General features: G+C 37.1%; 1 protein-coding gene across 6 annotated transcripts in view; it reads right to left on the bottom strand.

The window, feature by feature from the left end:
• The window catches only part of B3GALT1 (beta-1,3-galactosyltransferase 1), a 219940-nt gene that overhangs the window by 58983 nt on the left and 136606 nt on the right, over positions 1 to 24351 (bottom strand). For 5 of the 6 annotated variants that reach the window (XM_074911335.1, XM_074911336.1, XM_074911334.1 and 2 more), the window contains one exon: positions 3048 to 3151. The gene's annotated coding sequence lies outside the window, so the exon portion shown is untranslated. Of the gene's footprint in view, positions 1 to 3047; positions 3152 to 3621; positions 3675 to 24351 lie in introns of those variants that run through there. The other variant, XM_074911339.1, reaches the window with a different exon arrangement.

Below are 24351 nucleotides of genomic sequence, written 5' to 3'. Positions count from 1 at the left end.
AAACAGGAAGTTAGGACTAAGAATGTGTAATTTATCTGAAACTCAAGTTATTTAGGTTATCAAGCTATTTAGGTTAATGTTCAGCTGGTTTGAAATAGGTCTCTGAAGGCACAGACTAGGACTGGTCTAGGCTACAAGTGCTGCCTCCTGTTGCCATTGAGCATTCCCTCTGTTTGAGCAAATATTCTGCACTTCAGGGTAGCAGTATATAGCAAATAGAGAGCGTGTGCACTGCATTGTGTATTCCACCCTAGACTGTGCTCTTCTGCACACTGATACATACCCAGTTGCTTTGGTTTATTTTCATCACAGAAAATATATATGCTGTGACTGAAGGGGGATGCAGAATAGTCCCTTTTAAGGTGAAGGGTGAGGGAAAGGAATAATGCTTAATGGCTGCTACTGGGTGGCAAAATGTTGTATGTAAATTAATGCATTTTGACTTTTTGTGTGGACAGATGGTAGGTTAAGGCAAACCTAAAGATATTCCCTCCCATGATGATTTTGTAAATCAGCATAGCAGATTGTCAGTTTGTACACTGTTCTAATGGGACAAATTTTTTGACTGCTGGGTTGTTGCGTGGCGCTAAAACTGTGTGAATTGTACCTCAGTTCTGTATCCTGGCAAATCAATGTTTGCAAGTATCTGCAATCATTCAGATCAGATTCCTGAGTGACTCTGCCTGTGAAGGATAATAATTTCTGGCATCTTAATCTCCCTTCTTTTAGTGCTAATGTCTAAAAAGGCCATGGTTGTATTTAATTTTGTGAAATCCAGCACGCAGCTTTTAACTTGGCTGAGCTCTGCAGGTCTATCCAGCCACCTCCTCCCCCCAGCTCCCAGGAAAGATAACTTTCCTCACAGTAAAATGGATAAATTTCCATTTCAGTCCCTCTAATAGTGCTCTCCAGCTCTGGGTGGCTGAAATGCCTTCTATTTTGTCCTTTGCTAGCCTCCTTTTGCCAATATATAAACAGTATATTCACTCTAGGAAACAACTTGATATGCACTTCTGCAGTGAGCATGGGAAACATTACTGTCCAAAGAGAGCAGCTGAGGTACTCTTTGAAACTGAGAAGCCCTAACACCCACCTTGACAGGCTTGACTCAGCATATTAATTTGAAATTTCAATCTCACTGCTGACTCCTATATTGTGTCAGATTTTGGGTTTGGAATTTAGCCTTGGATCATAGTTGTTTCTGAAATTATATTTATAACCAAAGCAGGAAAATAAAGTTATTTAAAAAAACCCTCATATCAAATTCCTTGGAAGGAATGGTTTATGTTACTAAGCACTCCCCAAGCCTCTGGTTTTTCATTCTGGGTAAGAAAGCAATATGAACAGCAGCTGACTTGCTGATCTCTGTCTTCACTTAAAAGTCAGAGCTTAGGCATTCATTTAGAGGACTGAATACATTTTTTTTTCTTTTCACTAGAGCCTGTACATTTCTTCTGACATTCACAGTTAATATTGATACTCTATAGGCCAGAAAATATTACTAGAGAAAGAATGCATCAAGGCTGATACTGTTTTGAATGGAGTTGGTGGCAGTTTAACCATTGCTTGTAAAAGGAGGAAGACTAGAGTAAAAAGGATTTGTAATTCAGACGTGTTTCATGGTTGTGCATCTGTATGATACAGATTTACTCACACTATTTTGAATATATTTTAAAAAGACAGTCTCTCTTATTTTCTAGGGCATTGTCTTGTTTTTAGTCTCTCCATAATTAGTTTCTATTTATAGAGCAGATCAAGAGAAGTACCTCGCAGATGTCAAAAAGATGCATGTTTTCTCACATATAAGTGTTTTTTTGCTTTAACTTTATGCAAATACTTTGTTATTAATGCTTTTTAAAAGACCACAGGAGGTATATAGACTTTTCTGTATTATTAATACCAGTCATTTGTTTTTTGCTTTCATTTGTAAGTAATTCAGACTCTGCCACAGAAAGGAGAAATGGGCTGTATGTATTTAAGTGTACACATAAAGATTAAAAGGATTGCAGTCTTCATTTTTTTTTCAGTCACCTACATCCCTGTAATGGGATCTCTAACATGAAAGTTCTATTTTACAAAGTGCTATTATCAACACTTGTTTCTATTTTTCATCTTGGAAAAATGTTTAATTTCCAATTTAAGTTCTCACTACATATTTTTCAGTTCCCATATATTATAAATACACCTTCTGTGTCTCAAGAGCTTAGGTAATTTATTGCTTTTGACTCAATAAAATTCTACTCAAAAAATGCTACTGAAATTTTGGTAAAATACCATGTGAGATTTAAAAAGAAGTGATGAGTAGAGTTACTATCATCCTAGTCACAGGTTGTGAGTTTAAATGCATGTTCCTGTGAACTGTATTCTGTATGCTAGTATTGTTGTATGTTCTATTCTGTATGAATTTATTCAAAAGTCCTTTGTAGCTGCAAATAAAATGTAACTATTCCCTTTTAATATGATGCTAATAATGAAGCGGTAGATGCATAAAACAAAGTATTTAAAGCATGTAGATGTTCTAGATACCATGTTAATACAGAAAAGAAAGACACCATGAATAATGAGAAACATATTTAAAGTGAGAGTCCTTTTATAGAGCAACAGCAAACCCCTCCTTTCTCAACCTTCAAATTACTTCACATTGCCTTAAGATGACATAATAATGGAAGTATCCTTTGTTCTGTGGAACTATCCCATAGAACAGATGTTCTTTAGTAGTGGCTTTTGTATTTGTGCTACAGAAAATTTCTCAAATAATTAATTTCAGCCTTTATATTGTATCGTCCATCTTGGATTGTAAAGGGGGGAGAACTTTCTTAGGTTTTCTTATCCTTTTAAATACTTACATTTAGTGTAAAGAGTCAAAACAAAATCTTTAATCATTAAGAGCCCAAAGAACTGTTAAACAATAAAAAAGGCAGTCAACACAGTTTAATAAAAGCTGCACTATCCAATGAAATCATATAATATTGTGCATTTATACTGTTGTATTAGCTATAAAAAATCTAAACCAGTTTATAATATTGTACAGTTATGTAGGTACTTACCATTTTAACAGCAGCATCAAATGGAATTGGTGGAAAGTCCCAAGGTGTAATCAATAATTGATTAAGATGATGAGCCTTTATGGTATTCTTTTGAAGTGCACAATCTGAAATTAGAGGAAATTTACTGACAGTTGTATCTTTTTTTGAAAGAAGGATTGCTCAGACATGTATTAACAACAAAATCAATGTCTGTTGCCTTCTACAGAGTACAAGGAGAGTGATTTATTTCGAAAATGTCTTTCAGCTGGGTAACTAGGTAACTTACACTGTGCTACATGAGCAGGTTTGGATTCCATTTTGTGAAGCAGGATTCCAGTGCAATGAGTGAAGGAAACAGATGGAGTAGAAGGAGGACAGATGGGTACCAAAAAATTACAGCTACCGTTTTCAGTACCTGTGCATTAGCTGCCATAAATCAATTTATTTTCATTTACTAAAAAAGGAAAATCACAGATTATGATGCCAAAGCATTACAGGGCCCCAAACCGCTCTATGTTGAAAGCATATTTATACTGGTTAATAAGTTCTAGATGGGCCACATATGAGTAAAATTTTCTGCAGGAAAGAACCTCACCCCCAGTCCAGCCATTTCATTCTGTTAGGGAGATTTAAACATCTCTCATTCAGTGGCGGAAGGTTCATTGGCTATTCTGCCATATTGGACAGCTATAAAGCTTTGCTTGTAGACCAGAGGTGGGCTACTGAAGTCGTACAGTGAGTGCTAGGGTGCTGCTCCACCATGAAGGCTCCAAGCAGACTGGGAAGGAGCTGAGCCTGCAGAGTCCAAAGTAAAGGTTGAGAGTGCAGGAGACCACTTTCTCTCCTGCAGCAGCCTTCAATTGCAAGACAAAAATGGTGGATTAGAAAATCAGAACAAATTTACTATATATATATACCAGCAGTCCTTATCTATTGCATGGCACAGCTGCTCTGTTACATACGTGACCTTGACTTAATTTGATCATCCCCGTGTTTAAATAGGAAGTTCAGCTGTGAGCCAAATAATTTCTTAACACCCCTCACACCACCAGTAACTGCCAGCTTGTTGCTGATACTGTTGAATTTTTATATGAACACCTGTCTGTTAGAAATTGTATGAAACCCATCCAGACAATTTACAGTTCTTTCAGAACGTCTTCCAATTAGTGGACTTTCAAAAATTGTAGAATACAATAGAAATCACTCTTGTATTCAAAATATTTAAGAAATGAAGAAATATAGGTCAGAATATATAATTACTCTAATTCTTTTTGAATTTATAACAGGAAGTTTTCTTTCATAGAGGCATTGCATGAATAGCCACTATATTTTGGTGCAGCAAGGCAAAAATATGAAAAAGTCTGTAACTCAAGAATCTTGGAATTGGCTTTCTGTCTGATTTTCTCTCACTTCCTTTTAAAGTCTCCTATTAATATTTTGAATTAAAAGTTCACAATTGTCTTAAATTTTTCAAAATAATTTTCTATTTAAAAATATCCATTTTAGGGGTTAGGCTCACTACTTCTGTAATAAAACATAAATCAAATATGATGCTTTGTCTTCATAGGAAAAAAGAATGGTTAGACTTTATCCATCAATCTATAAAATGCAATTTAGAGCTTAATGTGGCAAAACCTGAATTTTTTAATTTGTTAGCTGACTGTAGATTACCTTCCCTATATTATCTCATTCAAGGTGAGCATTGCAGTGCTGGCTATCATGAGTGCTAGAGGCTGGTGTACAGTCTTCAGCCATAAACAAGTCCCATTCAAAACTCATCATCTTCTCCTCCTACCTTTACACAAATCTCTGTTCAATTGGGATGTAGCCTATGAATCAGGCAAATAGCTCAGAAGGGGTGTGGTGGGATAAACAGGAAGGAAATGGTTTGTCTTGGATTCATAACTGAAGTGGAAGAAAAATCATTGTTCGGTTTCCTTCAATTAGAAAACATTAGCAATCTGAATCTAGTTTCAGAACAGCTCTATTTATGCAGATACAAATATGATACTTTTTTTTTCTTCTTTTTTTTTTTTTTGAGTTGCAGAAGCTTTAATATGATTGCCATTATTTTTTTTCTACTGGGACTTACTAGAAAATTCCATATCTCTGTAGTCATTGAGCTTCTTTGCCTCCCCCACCAATCACTCCTTTTCCAGTCTGAGTTTGGAATAAAATAGACATGGAATAATGTTTCCTTTAAGCAGGTAAGAGATAAACTATCCAGCTTTCTTAAGCCATCTGTCTGAAAGAGACAGTTTAAAATCTTAACCAAGATCAAAACAGTGAGGAATTCTTTTTGATTTTTGTAATTTTAAAATGGAAAGTAATTATAACTTATTCATTTTGAAAGCATAGAATTGCCTTGAAAATTAAACTCAGACTGAATTTTACTATTTACTACTACAATTCTTTTGAAAACAAACAAGCCTGCAACACACAAAATAGGCACTCTTAAATCCTTATTAAAAGTAATGGCCACTAATAAGTCTGCCCTAATAGATAACCCTTCAGCTCCTTGAAACCTGGCACCATGTAGTGTCAGGAACATCTTGATACTAGTACAGGGGAGTAGTATAATTATTTTGATCTATGTAAGTTAGACACGAAGAGAAGATAGTCAAAGGAGAGGGAAAAGGCCATGCTGCTGTCAATACTTATCAGCAGTAACTCTAAGTGATGTGCAACTTTGTTTATATATTTGATTTGTATTCAGCCCAGAATGAGATTGCCCTTTCTCAAATGGCTTGATCGCTTTTAATTCCCTAGAGAATGCTTTTAGAAAAGAAAGCAATCTTGTACAAGGGTCTTGCTGATCACTAAATGTGGGGCTTCTTGCCCTTATGTGAAGAGAGAAAGAACGTGTATGCACTGCAGAGAATAGAGCCCTTTGTTAAAAATTGCCTGGCAGTCCTCAGCAATTAGGTGCTGGAGATTGTCACCCAAGTGCTAAGGCTAATCTAAGTTGCAGCAAATGGGAAATGTCTCTAAAGTGGTCAAAATGCAAGTGTTTGGTCTTGTTTATACCTACTACAAAAGGTGGTATGCTAGTTTAAATGCCTCCTTGCACTATCATCTCTGTGGTTTCGGTTCCACTGTTCTGCTTGGAGGAAGCATCTGTACAAGTTATCTTATTAAAGTAATATGACTGTGAAACAGCTGTGGGGCATAATGTGAAAAGAAAGGTCATAATCTTCTGTACAAGTACAAATGGGAATAAATGCCTGGTATATTTGCTGCTTTTGGAGCATCTATCAAGAACTGAGTATCCAGCAAGATTCCCATACAGGAAATTACTCTTACCAAGGAACTGTTTCTTTCTGTATTTTTGTCAGTCAGACAATCATTTGCAAATGAGTTGAGCTTCATCATCTAAGCTGCAAGGTGAAACAAGTGTATTCTGTTCTCTATGTATATGCAATATATATGAATTAATCTATTGGATTAGTTCAGTTACTAAAATCAACCAAACAGCATATTCCATTCTGTATATGAAATTAGAATCTTAAGTTAAAGTAGGTTTCATTATTTCAGATAATGATAAACCTTTCAAATTAGTTACTTCAGTTTAGTTTTCAACAGCGTGAATGACTACAAATGAGAGAGTGGATTATGAAGACAATAGTATAACCCATATAACTGGTAAAGGAATATGCCAGAAAGAGTTTGGGGGGCCTGGGAGTTCAGGATCCCCACCTTAACTTTGTGTGCCCTAATTCAGGTGTGACTGGCTATGGGGAGTGTGCTGTGTGTGTTTCAACCATCCTCCCCAACAGAACCGTGCTAGCCAGCAGTCAGAAGGCCCTAATACTTTTACTGGTAGAAAGAATTACAGAATACTAGGTATTGTAGTATCAAAAAAAAAAAAAAAAGAAAGTTATTATTCTTTTTTCCACCACTGATGAATTGAATGGTCTGTAAATAACACTTTCTTTTCACCTCGTATGTGTCCTTGCACAAAAATGCTGCTATTGAATTGTTCTGAATATGTCTTTGCTTAATTTCAAAGTTCAAATTAGTGATAGTAATAACCTTGGTCTCTGTTTTGCTGTTTCACTGTTAAGTAGTAAATTAACAAAGAAACGTAAAACTCAGTGTAACTGATGGCTGTTAACAACATTTCTTCTTGTATCTTTGGGGATTCTCATCTACTATTCTTAGTTATTTATTCCAGAATCTTAAAAAAAAAAAAAAGTTTTGGGCAAGCACTTTTTCCTCCTGACAGTTATTATTCTTACTGAAATTGCAACCTCTTCTTTGTGAGGGAGAAGAAGAAAGTATAAAGACTTGAGGCAGGTTTTAACAATCTCAAGCCGTGACTAAAGCCAATTTAGATTAGTTGGCTTGAGCGAATGTAAGGAAAAGCTGAGGGGAGGTGGTCAGGAAAATGAAAAATAAACATAGGCAAACAGGAAAAATATAGCAAGGAATATGATGAAGAAAAGAGCAAATTAAGGTATGAAGGCACCTAGAGATTGGAGAGACAACAGTGATTATTAGAAATAAAACTTGAAGAAATAGGATAGCAAAAAACCAGAGGAGAATATAGCAAGAAACAGAGAGAGAGCAAGTGTAAAAAGGTTAGGACTAAGAGGAAGGTTTTCTGAAGATACACCTATCTGTCAATGTGTCTGACTTATTTTGTTCCAGATTCTGATTCCATGATCCCCCTCATCTCTCATATCCTGTTGACTTGTAGGCTGCTTTCCCAAGCAATCCAGCTAGATGTGGTAAGAACATGGTAAATTTATTCCTGCTAGGTCTGAACACCGTGGGTATGAGCTGCTGCTCACTGACTGCCCTAGGAACTGATGCTGGTTTCTTCCATAGCCCCCCCAAACAGTATATATGTGGCTTTAATTATTCTAGCAGTGAGTTTATGTTACTGCATGTGTAACTAACTATGTATAGAGGTCTGTAAAATGTTTAGATGTGAACATGAATCTCATCTGCTATAAAGAAAATGTATGCTTTTAGTATACTAGGTCCTTATTTGCCCTTATTAATTTAACTGTTCTTTCCACACTGGTAAATAAGCCTTTTAAAAGAATAAATTTAATTTTATTTTTCACTAAATGGTCACAGGAAAAGCTGCTGTGATTAATCATGAATTTTCCAGTAAAGCATGTAATGTCAAGCTTTTTTGGGGGAGAGGGGAGAGTGGGGGCAGCATATAAAGTGATTTCTAGAACACTGAAGAAGAAATAGGATGGGGAGTCTGGAGACATTTTTTAGAATATTTAGTATTAATAATTTTGAGTGATAGAAACAGGAATCAAAGCACCTTGTCGTCTGTATACGGTTAGTATAGGACGACCTGTAAATGAGGTAATTTAAAAAATATCCAGTTCTGAATCTCTGATAATACTTCCTTCTGACTCTTGACAAACATTTTCGCAGTATAATAGATTATATTGTTTTTCCTTGAATACTTCAAAAATTTTTATATATAAAACTTCCTCAGACAGGTACAAATACAAAATACTGGGTATATGCACAAATAAGGTGTCAAGCAGACAAGCTTGTGTAAGGAACCTGATGTTGTGATGATGACTATTCTGCAGAATGGCTACCATGATATATCCTCCTACTGAGCAATAGGAGAGGGATGTGTAATTAACTCATTAGAATGGTGAAGATCATGTTTAAGGCACATTCATTTTCCTCAGCCCTCTTTTTTTCCCCAGACACCCAGATCACTGAAGAATTTATCACTGCAGAGGATGATGTCTGGTGTATGACTTGTTTCGTTACCCCTATCTTTCACAGGCATTTGTCCTACCTTGTTTCTTTTACTCCATCTGAAAGGAAAGGTGTAGGATCATATGTCATTGCATACCTTTGCATGGGAAAATAGGCATTGCTTGACTTTTGCCATGCATTTAATCAAGCCAGAGTAGTTCAGTAAGCACTACTAATATTTTTAAGCAAACAGAAAACAATTATGACCTACTATCATACCTGCTGTACTTTAAGCTAAAGACTGTCAGTGAACTAGAAACCACTGGCTATGATCAAAGCTTTTATATTTTAGAATGAAATGTTTTGTCATTCTTATTTTCTATAGCTGTTTCTGTAAACTTAGAATTGAATCTCAAGTGTTGATTTGTTCTGATTATATTTCCATTTGGAAATGTCAGATATTTCCTGAGAAATTTTATTCCTAGAAGATCTCGAATTGCAACCCTATTATGCATATTTTATCCTTGGAAAGCTGAATGGAGTTTATCCGATTCTAAACCTTAAACCTTTTGTGAAATGCCTCTATTAAAATACAGCCTCAGAGTTAGGAAAAAAAACCCCTGAAACTAAACATATCTAATAAAGAGTATTTTGTGTGTGTGTATATGACAATGTAAGGATGATAAATTTGACTATAAACATCCATTTCTTTTGTAATGACTGCAATATATTTTAAGTAGGGCATCTGTATGCTGCCTGAGATTAAGTGGTTGCTTCTTTAGTTAGTAGCAGCAGCAGATTTTTTGACCTCTTTCTTAAATAGCTGTTTGTTGCAAAGTGCATGCCACCCTTACTAAACTAAAGCTCTTTTGTTTTTAGATTAAATAATGACCAAGGTCCAGTCCTGCAGCCCACTTTTTTTTCTTTCTTTTTCTCAGTGCTGAAGTCAGCAGAAATTCTCATCACAGGCCAGGGGCTCAGAACTGGCTCCTTGTGTTCATTGAGCACCATAATTCCATGCCAGCTTGACTTCTAATTATGTTCCCTGACATCTCACTAAGTTTTTATCTGCAATGACAAAGGCCAAGTATATTTTAAACAGAGGCTTATCATAATATTTTACAGTCTCATTAAAACTTTCAGCCAGTCTAGTCTACAATTTCATCTTTTTTTTAATGCATTTCCATTTTCTCTATATTGCCTACACATAGTGAATTTAGAGGAGACTACTCCATAAAGCGTCTGCTTTGGTTACCATCATTTTACACTTATTTCATCATTATTGCACGAGATTTGTATTGAGTATATAATTTAGTTTGCTGCTTTCTCTGTGTTCAACAAAAACATGAATTCTCTGCCATAGCACCTTCATTAAAGGAAAAAAAGCACTTAAACATAAGAAGAAAGACAAGTAAAAATAACTCGTTGTGCTTTAAGAAATGCATTTTATTTTTTCTCTCAGCTGAAACATTTCCCATTAGAGATATTCTCGAGCTGTCTGTTTCCCAGCAAGTTCACATTCTCTCATGCATGCACTCTAAAACATAATTTTGCTGCTTTGTGAAATTGAATCAAAGACTTTGAAAAATCAGAATCATTTAGAGCTGTAAATAGCACTCATCTTCCTATCAAGTACTAAGTAATAAAGCATTGCTGTTTCATAGTGCTAGAAATAAAAATAAGATCCTATGTCTTAATTTTAAAAAATTTAGAAAAGTAATTAAAAACAGTTTGGGGAGTTTTTGAAGAGTTAGTGTTTACTGCCCTACCTTTATACATCTCAAACATATGAAATCACTGTTGCTGCTTCTGCAGTACCAGAAATTAAATCGAAAAGTTGTTTACACACCTAATAGTTCATTCATATTATATTATAGGTGGAAACATGGTATTTTATCTGTAATGAACTGAGAGGGTTCATTAACTACAAAGCATTACTACAGTGACTTATCCCATATGAATGGGAATTTATATACATACAATACAATACATGTATCCATTATCCTCATACAAGCTTTGTGCTAATTTTTCAGAAGAACCAAGTAAATAATTAACTTCACAGAAAACTAATCAGATTTGTTCTGTTACTTCAACCTTCACAGAACTTACTTCCTTTCCACAAAGATCATAGGTAGTGGCACCCCAAATGGCAACTCCTGGTGGATAATCATAACTATTACAATGCACTCACATTTTTGGGTCAGAATGTGAGAAATTGGTGCTAGCTGAGCATTATTCTAGATCTAGCTCTCAGTCAGTCCCTTAATTGCTCTTGAATCTTTGAATTCTTTCTCCATTTATTTTATGTATTCATGAAGTAAAGGAATTCAAGTATTAATGAAGTAAATAAAAAAGTCTTGCATCACTCAGAACAATTAAGTGTGTACAAATATGAAAGATGTATTTTGAGACAAAGTTTCTGGACTCTGATACCTTTATGGTGTATTTTGGGAACAGAAATTAACTGGTGTTTCTTCTGGACTTCAGAAGCAGTTCTGTTAGTGAAGTTTGTATCTTTTCTGTAGTTTGTAGAAAAGGGTGGTCTTTGAGAGGACTTCATTCAGGAAATAATTTCTGTTTAGGATATTAGACCTCTTCTTTGGGTATGTCTTTGCACGGTGTGGCTTTTGCTATTGCGTATTTTGAAGTCTTACACTTTTTTTTTTTACCAAAGGCTTATCTGCTTATCCCTATTTTCTGTCTGAGCACCCTACATTGTACAATGACACCCTAGGCCTCATTAGTAAGACACTTAACATTTCTTCAGAATAATGCATTGAATATTTATTGTGATGACCAGAGGATAAAGAAGTTCCTATTCCCTAATAATTTAGTTCATTCTAATATTCTCTTCATACCAATTCTGATCTCACATCTCTACTGCTTGACCTATCTGCATCAATTTCATTTTTGTATGACAAAGCACTATACACATCTGTGAAGGTCTATAAATAAAAAGAAATAAGCTGACATCTTTCACCCATATCAAATGTATTTTATACCCTTTTTTCTGGTATACTTGCTACTAAACTTCTGTCTCTCTATCACGTGTCTGTATTTCCTATGTCACTCTTCCCTTTTTCTGGCAATTGACAAGAGATTTCAGCTGCAGATGAAGAATACACCGTTACTCTCTTCACTATGTCTACCTCTGTGCTGATGGGTTCAAAACAGTCATGGCAGACACTTTTTCTGCCAAGGCATATAAAATAAACTGTCTACAGCCATGTACATTTGCTTTCACACATATAAAGTACTGCTTATTTCTAGCAATATATCTACATATGAGGCGAAAGATGTGGATCTCATTAAAATCTGTGTCTGAAATGAAGGCAAGGCTAAAAGTAGGAGGCAAGAATTGGCTGAGATCATTGGCAACTCAAAGCTCTCAATGATCTAATCAGGCCTCTTATTACATACTGTCTGTAGCAGTATCTAATATATTTTAAGTCTTCACATTATACTTGTGTATGGAAATTATCCTGTGTTCATAAAATTCAAATTCAGCTGGACATTTGTGTTATCTTTTTCCAAGACTCAGCTCTAGCCAGCCACCTGGCTGGTCTACCAGGATTGAAGACTGGTCTCTCAGTCTGACTGATAGCTGCCTGCCATCTGGCATAGGAAAAAATCACACTAATTGTTCTAAGTCACTCAGCAGGTTGCTTTTCTTTTTACTCACACTGCATATTACTGTACCTCAACCTTGTCTTGTGGCTTGCTCATTAGCCTGGCTCTTTAGCCCCTGATTCCTGCTTTTACCCCTAGATCTCCCACTTGCAGTACAATCTCCCTTGGATTTGTTCACATAGCTTCCCTACTGGCAATACTCCTACGTCTCAAGCTCTTGTATTCTACTTTTCCTGTTCTTGACTTAGGATCATTTTAGAGTAGATCTTTCATTGATTACGCAAAATGGGAATTTGAGCAGAGACTTTGATGACAGTTTCAGTATGATGCTAGACTTTATGCTTATCTCAGGTTACTGTTGTAAAGCGATCTGTCAATCTCTGATGCTCCCTGTTAATGTTTATTCATGCATTTTAAAAATAATTTTAGGTATTTTGGGCTTTAAAAAATAATCTTTAAGCTCTGTAACACCTAAAAGTGCAGTTTAATTACAAGCAAAAGAGACTATGTCATGGTTTAACTCCAGCCATCAACTCAACTGAAACCAGGACAGATTAAGACTTCTTCATAAACACTTTTGATTGAGGGACCTGAAAACCAAAGACAAATACCTTATAAAATATTGTGAGATATTTAACAGAATCACAAATTATGGTGACAATACAGTCTGTTACACTAAAGATATGATTTATAAATCCAAGTAAAGGGTTATGGAGAATTCAGGTAAAGGAATAGATACCTTGGGTGTGAGCAGAAATATTGATACATTTCAGTTTGAATTTTATTCACATGTAGCAAGATATACAAGTAAAGATGGGTCTCTGGGTTGTTCTAAAATATAAATGTGTCAACATTAAAAATAGATGGTGTCATACGAGAGGATGGAGAGAAAGCCCACTAAGAATCCCCAACAGTGAGGTAAATCAGCATGCCTTTAAGTGATAACAGTCAGTTCTTTACAGAATCACACACATCTGAAAAGACATTGAAGATCACCTAGTCCAACAATTAACCTAACACTGACCATTCTCAACTACGCCATATCCCTCAGCGCTATGTCAGCCCGACTCTTAAACACCTCCAGGGATGGGGACTCCACCACTGCCCTGGTCAGCTCATTCCAATGCCTAACAACACATTCTGGAAAAAAATGCTTCCTTGTATCCAGTCTAAACCTTCCCTAGCGCAACTTGAGGCCATTACCTCTTGTTCTATCTCTTGGTACTTGGTTAAAGAGACGCATCCCCAGCTCTCTGCACCCTCCTTTCAGGCAGCTGTAGAGGGCGATGAGGTCTCCCCTCAGCCTCCTCTTCTCCAGACTAAACACCCCCATTTCCCTCAGCCGCTCCTTGTACGACCTGTGCTCCAGACCCTGCACCAGCTTTGTTGCCCTTCTCTGGACACGCTCGAGTCATTCAATGTCCTTTTTGTAGTGAGGGGCCCAAAACTGAACACAGTAATTGAGGTGCGGCCTCAGCAGTACCAAGTACGGGGGCAAGATCACTCCCCTGTCCCTGCTGGCCAGGCTATTGCTGACACAAGCCAGGATGCCATTGGCCTTCTTGGCCACCTGGGTACACTCTGGCTCCTGTTCAGCCGGCTGTCAATCAACCCCCCCAGGTCCCTCTCTGACTGGCAGCTCTCCAGCCATTCCTCCCCAAGCCTGTAGCGCTGCTGGGGGTTGTTGTGGCCCAAGGGCAGCCCCCGGCATTTGGCCTCATTGAAACTCCTCCAGTTGGCCTCAGCCCATGGCTCCAGCCTGTCCAGGTCTCTCTGCAGAGCCTCCCCACCCTCGAGCAGATCAACACTCCCACCCAACTGGGTGTCATCTGCAAACTGACTGAGGGTGCCCTCGATCCCCTCGTCTAGATCATCAATAAAGATGTTAAACAGGAGTGGCCCCAAAACCGAGCCCTGGGGGACACCACTCGTGACCCCCTGCCAATTGGATTTAACTCCGTTCACCACAACTCTTTGGGCCCAGCCATCCAGCCAGTTTTTTACCCAGCAAAGCGTGTGCCCATCCAAGCCACAAGCAGCTAGTTTCTCCAGGAGAATGCTGTGGGAAACGGTGTCAAAGGCCTCACTAAAGTCAAGGTAAACAACATCCACAGCCTTTCCCTCATCCATTAAGCAGGTTGCCCTGTCGTAGAAGGAGATCAGGTTTGTCAAGCAGGACCTGCCTTTCATAAACCCATGCTGACTGGGTCTGATCCTCTGGTTTTCCCGCATGTGTTGTGTGATGGTACTCAGGATGAGCTGCTCCATCAGCCTCCCAGGCACCGAAGGCAAGCTGACAGGCCTGTAATTTCCTGGATCATTCTTCCGACCCTTTTTATACATGGGCATCACAGTGGCCAATTTCCAACCTGTCAGGACCTCCCCAGTCAGCCAGGACTGCTGGTAAATGATGGAAAGCGGCTTGGCGAGCACCCCAGCCAGCTCCTTCAGCACCCTCGGGTGTATCCCGTCTGGTCCCATAGACTTGTGTGTGTCTGTGTGAGCAGCAGGTCACTGACTGTCTCCTCCTGGATTGCAGGGGGTTTGTTCTCCCAGTCTCTGTCTTCTGGCTGAGGAGGCTGGATTTCCTCAGTACAACTGGTCTTGTTATTAAAGACTGAGGCAAAGAAGGCATTAAGAACCTCAGTCTTTTCCTCATCACATGTTACAATCTTTCCTGTGTCTAGTAGGGGATGGAGGCTCTCCCTGGTCTGTCTTTTGCTGTTGACACACTTATAAAAACATTTCTTATTGTCCTTGATTGCTGAAGCCAGATTAATTTCTAGCTGGGCTGTAGACCTCCTGATTTCTGCCCTGCATAGCCTCACAGAATCTTTGTAATCACTGTGAGTGGCTAACCCCTTCTTCCAAAAGCAGTAAACTCTCCTGTTCAGCCAGGGTGGTCTTCTTTAGCACCAACTTCTCTTACAGCACCTGGGGACAGCCTGCTCTTGAGCCATGAAGACTTTCTTCTTAAAGAGTGCCCAACCTTTCTGGACTCTTTACCCTTCAGGATTGTCTCCCAAGGGATCCTGTCAAGCAGGTGCCTAAACAAGACAAAGTCAGCCCTTTGGAAGTCCAGGATGTCAATTCTGCTGCCCCCTCTCCTGGCCTCTCTAAGAATAGACAACTCTATTGCTTCATGATCGGGGCACTAGATCACTTTTGTGTATTGATTTTTAAAATTTCTTTTTCCAGAATATTAGGCAAAATCCTATGGAATTTTGTCTTACAGCAATACCACTGATGTATGATGTAGTTACAATCTGTTCAAAGAACCAGTGAGTGATGCAGAGCTTTTAATTGAACTGCAGTGCTCACTGATTTTCTGGTTGTAAAATAACAAAATAGTCAATGGATAACTAAATTAAAACTCAAAATTCTGGGTCAGAAGGTCTGAATAGGGAAATGTCCTAAGCAAAGAACAGTTCAGTCTGGTCTTGTACTCACTTCTAATGTGCAGGAGTGTAATCCTGTCATGAAAGGGAGTAATTTAGATAGATGAAAATAAAAGCCTATGTTTGTGTACATAGGCTAAATCAGAATTTTCATATTATTGAGCTGTGCTGTGATTTTAGCACTAGCGTTGCACATGAAGAAGTTAGCTTTTGGCTCTTCACCTTGTTTAATCTTCTCACCTTCTGCTCCTTTAAATCCTTTTCACATTGTTTTGTATATGCAGCGGTAATCTTAGCCCCATTAAAGAGCTGAAATCTGTCTGGAACATATAATTTCAGTACACAGCTTTCATACTCATGTGCATTTGTCACTTACCTTTTTACATGTGCTTTTAAAACTATAGCAGGTTTAACAGCTGGTGCTTTTAAAACTAGGAGGTGCTGGTTAACAGAAAGACACTTGCCAATGTGTTTATTTTTGTGCATTATAATTGTTTGTAATACATTTTAATAAGTTTGAAAATATAACATCCTTCCCTACCAAACTGTTCCTTCTCATTTGGCAACCTGTACCTCTGTCTTACTTTACCACAATTGCTTTTGTTACTTACAGAACTGATCCCATAGTTTTTCCTTAAATTCATTCCCAATGGTTATGCACAACAACAGAATTCAGCCTTCAGTTTTTATCTACCCTTTCAAAGAAATGAGTCTTACGTGATCACATCATCTATCTCTTTTTAACTTTTAATTGCATATTTTAAAAATATTTAACCATAATTTTTCTCTGGTAAATTCAGCCAAATTTGAAAGAATGATAGATTTCCTAAAGATCCCACACATGTTTTGTGAAAATCATCAGCATGAATAGAGAGAGACCAAAATTACTTTCCATGCTAAGAGAATGAAAAGAACAACTCAGTCTTTATACCTTCTGTTTGCTAGAAGCTAGCTGGTAAATTTTAATATATGTACTGAACACTGTAGTTGCACATATGGGGAGAGTCTCTTGGGGCAGTGGGACAGCTAAGGATGTTGCTTTTGAAGATATTTCTGTGATATTCCTATGGGGTGCAGAAGCATTACCTATTATATCAGTATATCTCTGTGAAGGTTGACCTTTCTTTTCTGTTACCTTTACTACTATGTGGTTCAAGTTATTATTTCACTTAAACTATATCTTAAAGGTATTTAGGAAACTTAGCTTAAAGCTCATTTTTAAATGAGAAGAAATTTAGCAGGGTTTACTACGCATTTTTCATACTTTTTGTCCCTACTTGTCCCTGTGTGGACAAAACAATATTTGGAGGAACTGGGGGGAGATCTTTGAAATTTGGAATGTATGTGAAGTTGGAGGTGAGGATAACTCGACTGCAATATTAATTTTTAATTACAAATATCACTGTCCCTGTCTTTGATATCAGTTGAATCCACGGCATTCTTCAATTTTACAAATAGAGGCAACAACACTTATAGTATCACAAAGCCTGACAACGCACAGTATAATGTATAGCAGTATATAGTGTACAGCATCAGTATGGTGGCAGTGCTCAAGTTTATCCTTGGAAATATATATATCTGAAGGTTCTGATTCTTTAGATTTATCTGTGATATTAGGGTCTCATGGGCACCACCACACAAGCTTGTAATCTGTAAGACTGAAATGTAAGATCAGAATCTAAACAAAGAGAAAACACAAAATACCACCAGCAAAAGAATAAAAAAACCTTTGTTTAGGGCCGCCTTTTGCTTTAATACTTTGATAATGATTCAGTGACTAATTTTTTTTTGTGTGTGTGATCTAGCATTTATTGTAGGCTTCTTTTGTGTAACAGCATGCTGTATTGCTTATTGTTATTCATATTAGGTTTTTCACTTCCTATTTTTTGGAGGCTGTTTGAATGCCAAATAGTAGCAATCATCTGTCAGATAATAGATAGGAATCTGGGATTGTAATTAAATGTAGCTACAGTACATGTACTTAAATACTAATTAAATGGCACTGACTCTGAGATCATAATCTGAGTGATTATAACTAGACTCAGTTCATGAACAGATCCTATCCAAGTAAGATTTTGTTGCATTCATAATTCTTGTCTTGCATAAAAATAACTAAGAAACTCACTACTTCTAAAAGAATTTCTATCTTCAAGTTCTTACAACATAAACCCAAGAATTTTGAAGGATTTGATCTTCCAGCATTGCAATGCTATTCCAAAATGTTCTTGTGTTAGTTTGCCAAGTGTTTCATTAGTTTCATGAGGACTTTGCTAATAAGTGTATGTTAGATGTGACACAGGAAACAAGACTGTAAGCTTCCCAGAATTTCTCATTACAAGAGTTCGCATTCAGTTGCTAGGAGCTTAGCCAAACTTTTAAAGTATTTGGGCTAAAATGTGGGTTTGCATTATGATACAGCATTTAATTATGTGAGAGCACACTATTCTCCAACTCATTCCCTGGCTGCCTCATTCAGGTCACAAGATGGATAGTGCTCATTTAATGGGAAGTTTTCCAATATGTCATTTAAAAATGTGCTTCATTCAGTTTGTGGCCCCCTTGCCTGCTGCAACACTCAAATCTTTCTCTGAATACGACACTATTGATTTCTTCATAAGAGTGATGGGCTCCATTGAAACTACAATATCTCAGAGTTCACAAACGTTAGTGTCTCCATTTTATAATACTCTTGTGAAATGAGTGCTTATTATTATCTCTATTTTACAACATGGTACTATGGCATGGTAATATATCCTCAAAGCACAGACCAGTTGAGTGCCTAATGCAAAATGATCATTACCTTATTTCTCAAAGTACATACTTCTTAATATTTGTCCAGATCTGGAGTTTTAAAAACCAGTAAGTCAATTCACTTTACTTGTAGCTATGAATTCTTAAAACTTCTGCAAACTTAATCTGTTGTGTGTCAGACTGAGTGCTCAGAATACACAGCAGCTGCTTGTGAAAGTTTTGACTGAAGCAATTTGCCTGGGATCATTCAGGAATCGGCAGCACAACTAAGGGGAAAAATCAGTTCTCCACTCTACTTTCTTTAGCGTAAAACCTGGGCCTCCTTTCAATTTCCGTAACAAAGGAAGGTGGGTTTACAAACATCAAGACCATTCTCTATACAGCTGGCTTTTATCCTCTGAGCATCATCTTTCCTGTGCACTGCAGTGACAAGATTTTCTTTTTACATTAAAAAAATGATGATGCTTAATATTTCACAGAGGAGTAGGAGTTAGCAAGAGGTATGTTAAATTATTTTTTGTTTTCCCTCTTATGCCCATAAAAGTAGTCATCTTACTTAAGTAATAACAAGAACAATCTTTGCTCTTGAGCTTAGCTTAAAACCTCCATTGGCATTTTCACTCCTGTCACTTGCAAAATGCACATGCTTTGTATCTACATGATGCAGCCCATGCCATTTTTTGTTCTATAATTACATCAATATTTCAGGTCCACAGTGAGATACACTGGATTGACCTAATGACACATTTCAGAATTCTTCTCTGGCGATATCTTCAACACATCTTTACTGAAAAAATGGTTTGATAGTAGAAGGAATTCCTGAGTAAATTGACTTTTTTTGTGCTATTCTTTTAAGGCCAGATTTTCAAATGGGCATCTTCTTTAATGTCATTATATTAGAAGTTGTTTTCAGCGATGCTGGGAAGAGGGTGGAGGTTGTGAATAAATCTGCTTTGAAAAAAAAAAAATGCAAGAAGCCCACTTTTGAAAATTTAGAAGTACAGAGTTAAGGACTTCTCTCACAAGGTGGTAAGGTGGACAAGCCTGCTCTGGGGGCTAAAAGTCAGGGCGCTAAAAGTCAGGGCATGGTGACTTTGGTGCTGAGGCTGGTTTAACCATCTGTAACCATGCGTCCTGCCCTCATGTGGTGAAAGATAGCTCTCTCAATTCTCTTGGTTGAACTATATATTACTGTGGCATAGGCATACTAACTTCAGAACAGAGTCTTTTCCAGAGAGTTATTTTTAACTGACATCAGTTCATGGCATGGTTTATAGCAGAATTTCACAAGGAGTTATGGTGCTAAAAAGGAAAGTAAGGAAATTCTTAAGCCAGCTTTTCACTGAAGTCCATTGATGTGGAATTGCGAGTTAAGCATTGCAGTATGACACCTAATTAGCATTCTAAATCCTGTCTACCTGTGTGGTTAGTTCTAAATGCTGCCAGATCGGGTCAGGATTAACATTTTGTCTTATCTAAATCCACTTCATGGAATCTGTGTTTATAGCAGCAAAACTGAGCTGTCTTGCTTAGCTTTTGTGTATAGAATGGGAGAGGATGGAGATAAGGCATTGAATAAATTTGCAGACAGTTTGCTGCTTTTTTTTTTTTTCAGCAGAACAGTGTATTAGATTAAGGACATGTACATTTAGGGACATAAAACCATATACCCAAGATATTACATTAATCTAAATTAAGCTTTAGAAGAATGAGTATCAAGAACAGAATGAAGAATTTTTTATGCACTCTCATTGGGACCATATGGATATGTAGTCAGCTGTGATCCAAGTGATCCAGGAGATGAAAGTGAGTAAACTAGTTGTGTGTGTGTTTTGTTTTTTGGAAACTTCCCTAAATGTACATGTAACTAATCTTTGAACGAGTCTCACAAGTGTCAGGAATAAGGCTGGATCCTACACTTCATTATGAACCACAATACCACAGGGAGGCACGACTGTGGTCATGAACAGGTTGTTCAGTACTCTGCAGATAAATTGAGCCATATCTCCTTAGAACCTGACATTTCATTATTAATGGGTGGGCACAGTTGGATGGATGGAAAGACTTCAAAGTTACCTTTTTTAGTGGCTAAGTGGCTAATTTGTTTTGTTCATTTGTACCTCATATGGCCTTTGCCATCTTCTAGGTCTGCTTCATTCAGGTCTAGGTCACTGGGGGAAGGCAGTAAGTTAAACAAGTACTAAGGATGTTCTAAACATTAATTATCAGTAGGAAGCAATGATTGGAGACACCTCAAGTGTTAGTCAGAATTAACAGTTTTCCCTTATTCTTTAAATGGCAGAACTAAACTTTGGGATGTATTATAGCTAAATGGAGACAGTGATATAGAAAATAAATCAGAAAAACATACCAAACTGCACCCTCAGGCAACTATTTTACTAATACTGTCTTTCAGTCCATCATTCAAAATTTCTACTATTTTTAAATTTTATGTAGCTCCTTAGTTTTATAAAACTTTGCCTTTGTTTTTTATTCATCCTTAGTCAGCTTTTATATGAATATATTCATACTCTTAATACATATATTAAAATAAAAAAAGAAACCTCCTTGCACATTGAGATATCCCATAACTGAAGGTGAAAAAGAGGGAGAACCCTAATGACTCTTTCTCAGTAGCAACCTTCATGAGACTGCCTCAAGACTCTAATCAAATGAAGAGATTTTGTCCTGCTGAGCAGCTGTCAGTAAGAAGGTTCTAAATTAATATTAAATGTCTTTCAGCAAATGTTGTCTACATCTGAATAAGAAATTTTATTGTCTGTATGATATTTTAATAAGAAATATTTGTGTAGAAGTAATTCTTCAGCAGCAGTGTTTGGAATTATTCAGTAGCTTGCCAAAAGGGAAAATAAATCATTTAGACAAAGTAGTGTTGCAAGGTGAGATGCAATTATAGACCTGCAGCAGTGTCAGCTAGTTAGATATTATTAAATTTTGTTAAGTTCATGGAAGCTTGCTTTAATGCTGAGGAAAGAAGACTGCAAAATTGAAAACATATAACTGGTTGCAAAATTATTCTGTATTTTGATAATCCAAGGGAAAATAACTCTGTCCTGTAAGATTAAAATCCCAAATTGTCTTTGAAATTCTTAATAAATAAAATAGAATTCTTCTTTATTCCAGTGAAGCATGCACATGCATTCTGTGTGTATTCTTTGCCAGCAATTATTAGTAAGCTAGGTAGAATTTTCTTTCTATAATCAAAGTCACTTATCTATGTCTCTATGACAGTGTTACTGCAGACTTGCTAAAAGGTTTCTGAAGGACTACTGACAAATTTAGATTGTCCTCATGAACCTATCCTGGCAACAAAGAGAAAAATGCACCTCAAGGAAGTTCAATTCACTGGACCTCCAGAATTTATTTCAGACATATTAGTGTCAGTTTTCATAGCTATCTCCTATATTTCTAAAGGGAATCATAAATTGGAACAAAGGGAATAATCCCTTGGTATTTGGTTTTTAGTTTTAATTTCTTTTGGATTATCTTTTTATCTCCACTGCCTGTTGACATGAAATGGCCAGCAAATGCACCTGAAGAAAACTAAGCTAGTAGGCCATCAGGTACACATAGCATATAATTTATTTGGGAAGGAGATGCAAATTCTGACATCTTATGACCTAACAACTGTATTTGTCCTAGAAGCCTGGTTGGCTGGTTTTTTGTTTTTTTTAGTTTAAAAGGTAACCACATTAGAGTACTTTAAGAAAAAATTTCTTGACCTTAAGTAGGCACTCACTAAACCTTTTTCTTCCTTAGAAAATGGAACAGTGATGTGCTTCTTCAAAGCATCTCAGAAATTTGTTACAAGATTCATTAGCAATCACAGTGTCTTAAAAAATGGGGTATGAACACTGAAATCAATGACAGCAGAATCTGGATGTTATTTGCTGTGGTCAGTTCTAGCTGTGGTACCTTGCTATGACTTGGGAGCTAACATTAAAGTTGAGATAAAAACACCCAAGTTAGACAACCAGGCTTTCTTGATGGGGCTGTAAAAATTTTGAATTTTCAGAAAATGCAGCAACTAATACTTGGAATAATTTGTAATGTAGCTGGCAGCATATAGTTTCTTAACTGTGGCTGGTACTGTGACATGAAATGTATTACACTTCCCTATGGGAGTGCTGTATGTGGTACATAGAGCTTGGTCTGTGGATTCTCCCACCCCAAGACACTGCATAATAAAGGGAAAATCTCAGCTCCTAACCTGGAAGGAGAAAGACCCACAATTGTCTACATGCAACGTACCTCTGAAGAGAAAACTGGAAATGTAACCAGTGAATAGATTTCCAGTTTGAATAAAGCATTAAACTTTAGGAGTCTTGTGAGGAGTGATGGTCCTAGGATAATTATCGATATTATTGGAGGCAATAAATTGGAGAGATAATAGCTAGAGAATATGTAAAATTTGTGAAAGGAATACAGAATGCTGTCAATAGAGATTTTGGCAAGACAAGAAAAAAAACACCAGCCCTTCCCACCTGATATTTCTTCTGATTAAAACATCCTAATTACTATATTTTTCTACTGTTCTGAATCAGTCCTGTACTCCAAATGCTTTTTCATTCTAAATCACTCTTTACATTGCACCATTCCCATTTTGTAAACAAAAGCAGCACCAGCACAAAGATCAAAGCACGCTGGTAAGAGAATGTAAGTAGCAATTCAATGAGTAAAATGTGAGATCTTTCTTTGAAAGATATGGCTGATTTGTCTTAGTACCCACTAGTGGAGATGGACCAAATTTTAAAAAATTGTTTTGCATTGTACCATTTTCTAGAGTTGTTTCCCAAAGAGTCAAATTCTAAATGATTTCATTAGAATACAGTGGAACTATTAATTCTAGCCATCACTGAATTTGAATCAAATCATTGCTAGTATTAATAATGCCTCTGAGTTCTGATGAAATTAATAACCTTTGACAGGGGAGTAAGTGTAAAATTCACCCCTCTGCAGAAAGGCCTTTATGAATTTGTGTGTCATTTAGATCTTAATTCAGTTCTAAATCTTGATGCTACTGTGTTGAGCAGTGGTTTGATGTGTATTGCTGGGTAGCTGAATTTGGGCAAATATTCTACACCTCTTAAATTTGTAAAGGCACTCTGCAACACTAGTGCCTTTCAACAATGCCAGATCTCTCAGTTTTATTACATATCTCACAATAGTTGGTGTTTTCCTTAAAATCCCAGCTGCTAAATCAGAGTCTCAAAAAATTGTTCGGTCCTAATGTTACTGAAAGAAGTCTGAAAACATGAGCAAATGTATGCCAAGTCTCAAAAATCTGAAATCAAATAAAACCAGAAAAAGAAAGTGAAAAAGCTTTAAGTTCTTGGCATCTGAAGAGGATTTTTACAAGCAATTGGAGGTCAGTTAAGTGAAATTTCTGGGGCTATAGGAGAGGTGTGTGATGTGTGATTTACTCTTCTTCTTCCCAGTAAAACCATAGTCAGTTTATGAGTGGCCCTGCAATGATGTAGCACTTAGATGATTGCTATATTGCTCTAAGCAGTGCTTGGAGTACTTGGAAAAACTGGGTACAAGAAATGTGTAACTTTTGATGCTACAATGGTTTTTGTGAGGAGAAGAATGGGATCTTCCAAAATGGGATCTTCTTTAACAGAATCCCTTGGGAGAAGGTCCTGAAGGGTATAGGGGTCCAGGAAGGCTGGGCACTCTTTAAGAAGAAAGTCTTCATGGCTCAGGAGCAGGCTGTCCCCAGGTGCTCTAAGAGAAGCCAGTGCCAAAGAAGACCACCCTGGCTGAACAGGGAGTTTTGGCTGCAACTCAGGGAGAAAAGGAGAGTTTATGACCTTTGGAAGAAGGGGCTAGCCACTCAAAAT

This window comes from Athene noctua, chromosome 7 (genome assembly GCF_965140245.1).
Source record: "Athene noctua chromosome 7, bAthNoc1.hap1.1, whole genome shotgun sequence".
NCBI classification, from domain to species: Eukaryota; Metazoa; Chordata; class Aves; order Strigiformes; family Strigidae; genus Athene; species Athene noctua.
The sequence above is the reverse complement of the archived record's forward strand: the minus strand, read 5'-3'. Positions and strand labels throughout refer to the sequence as shown.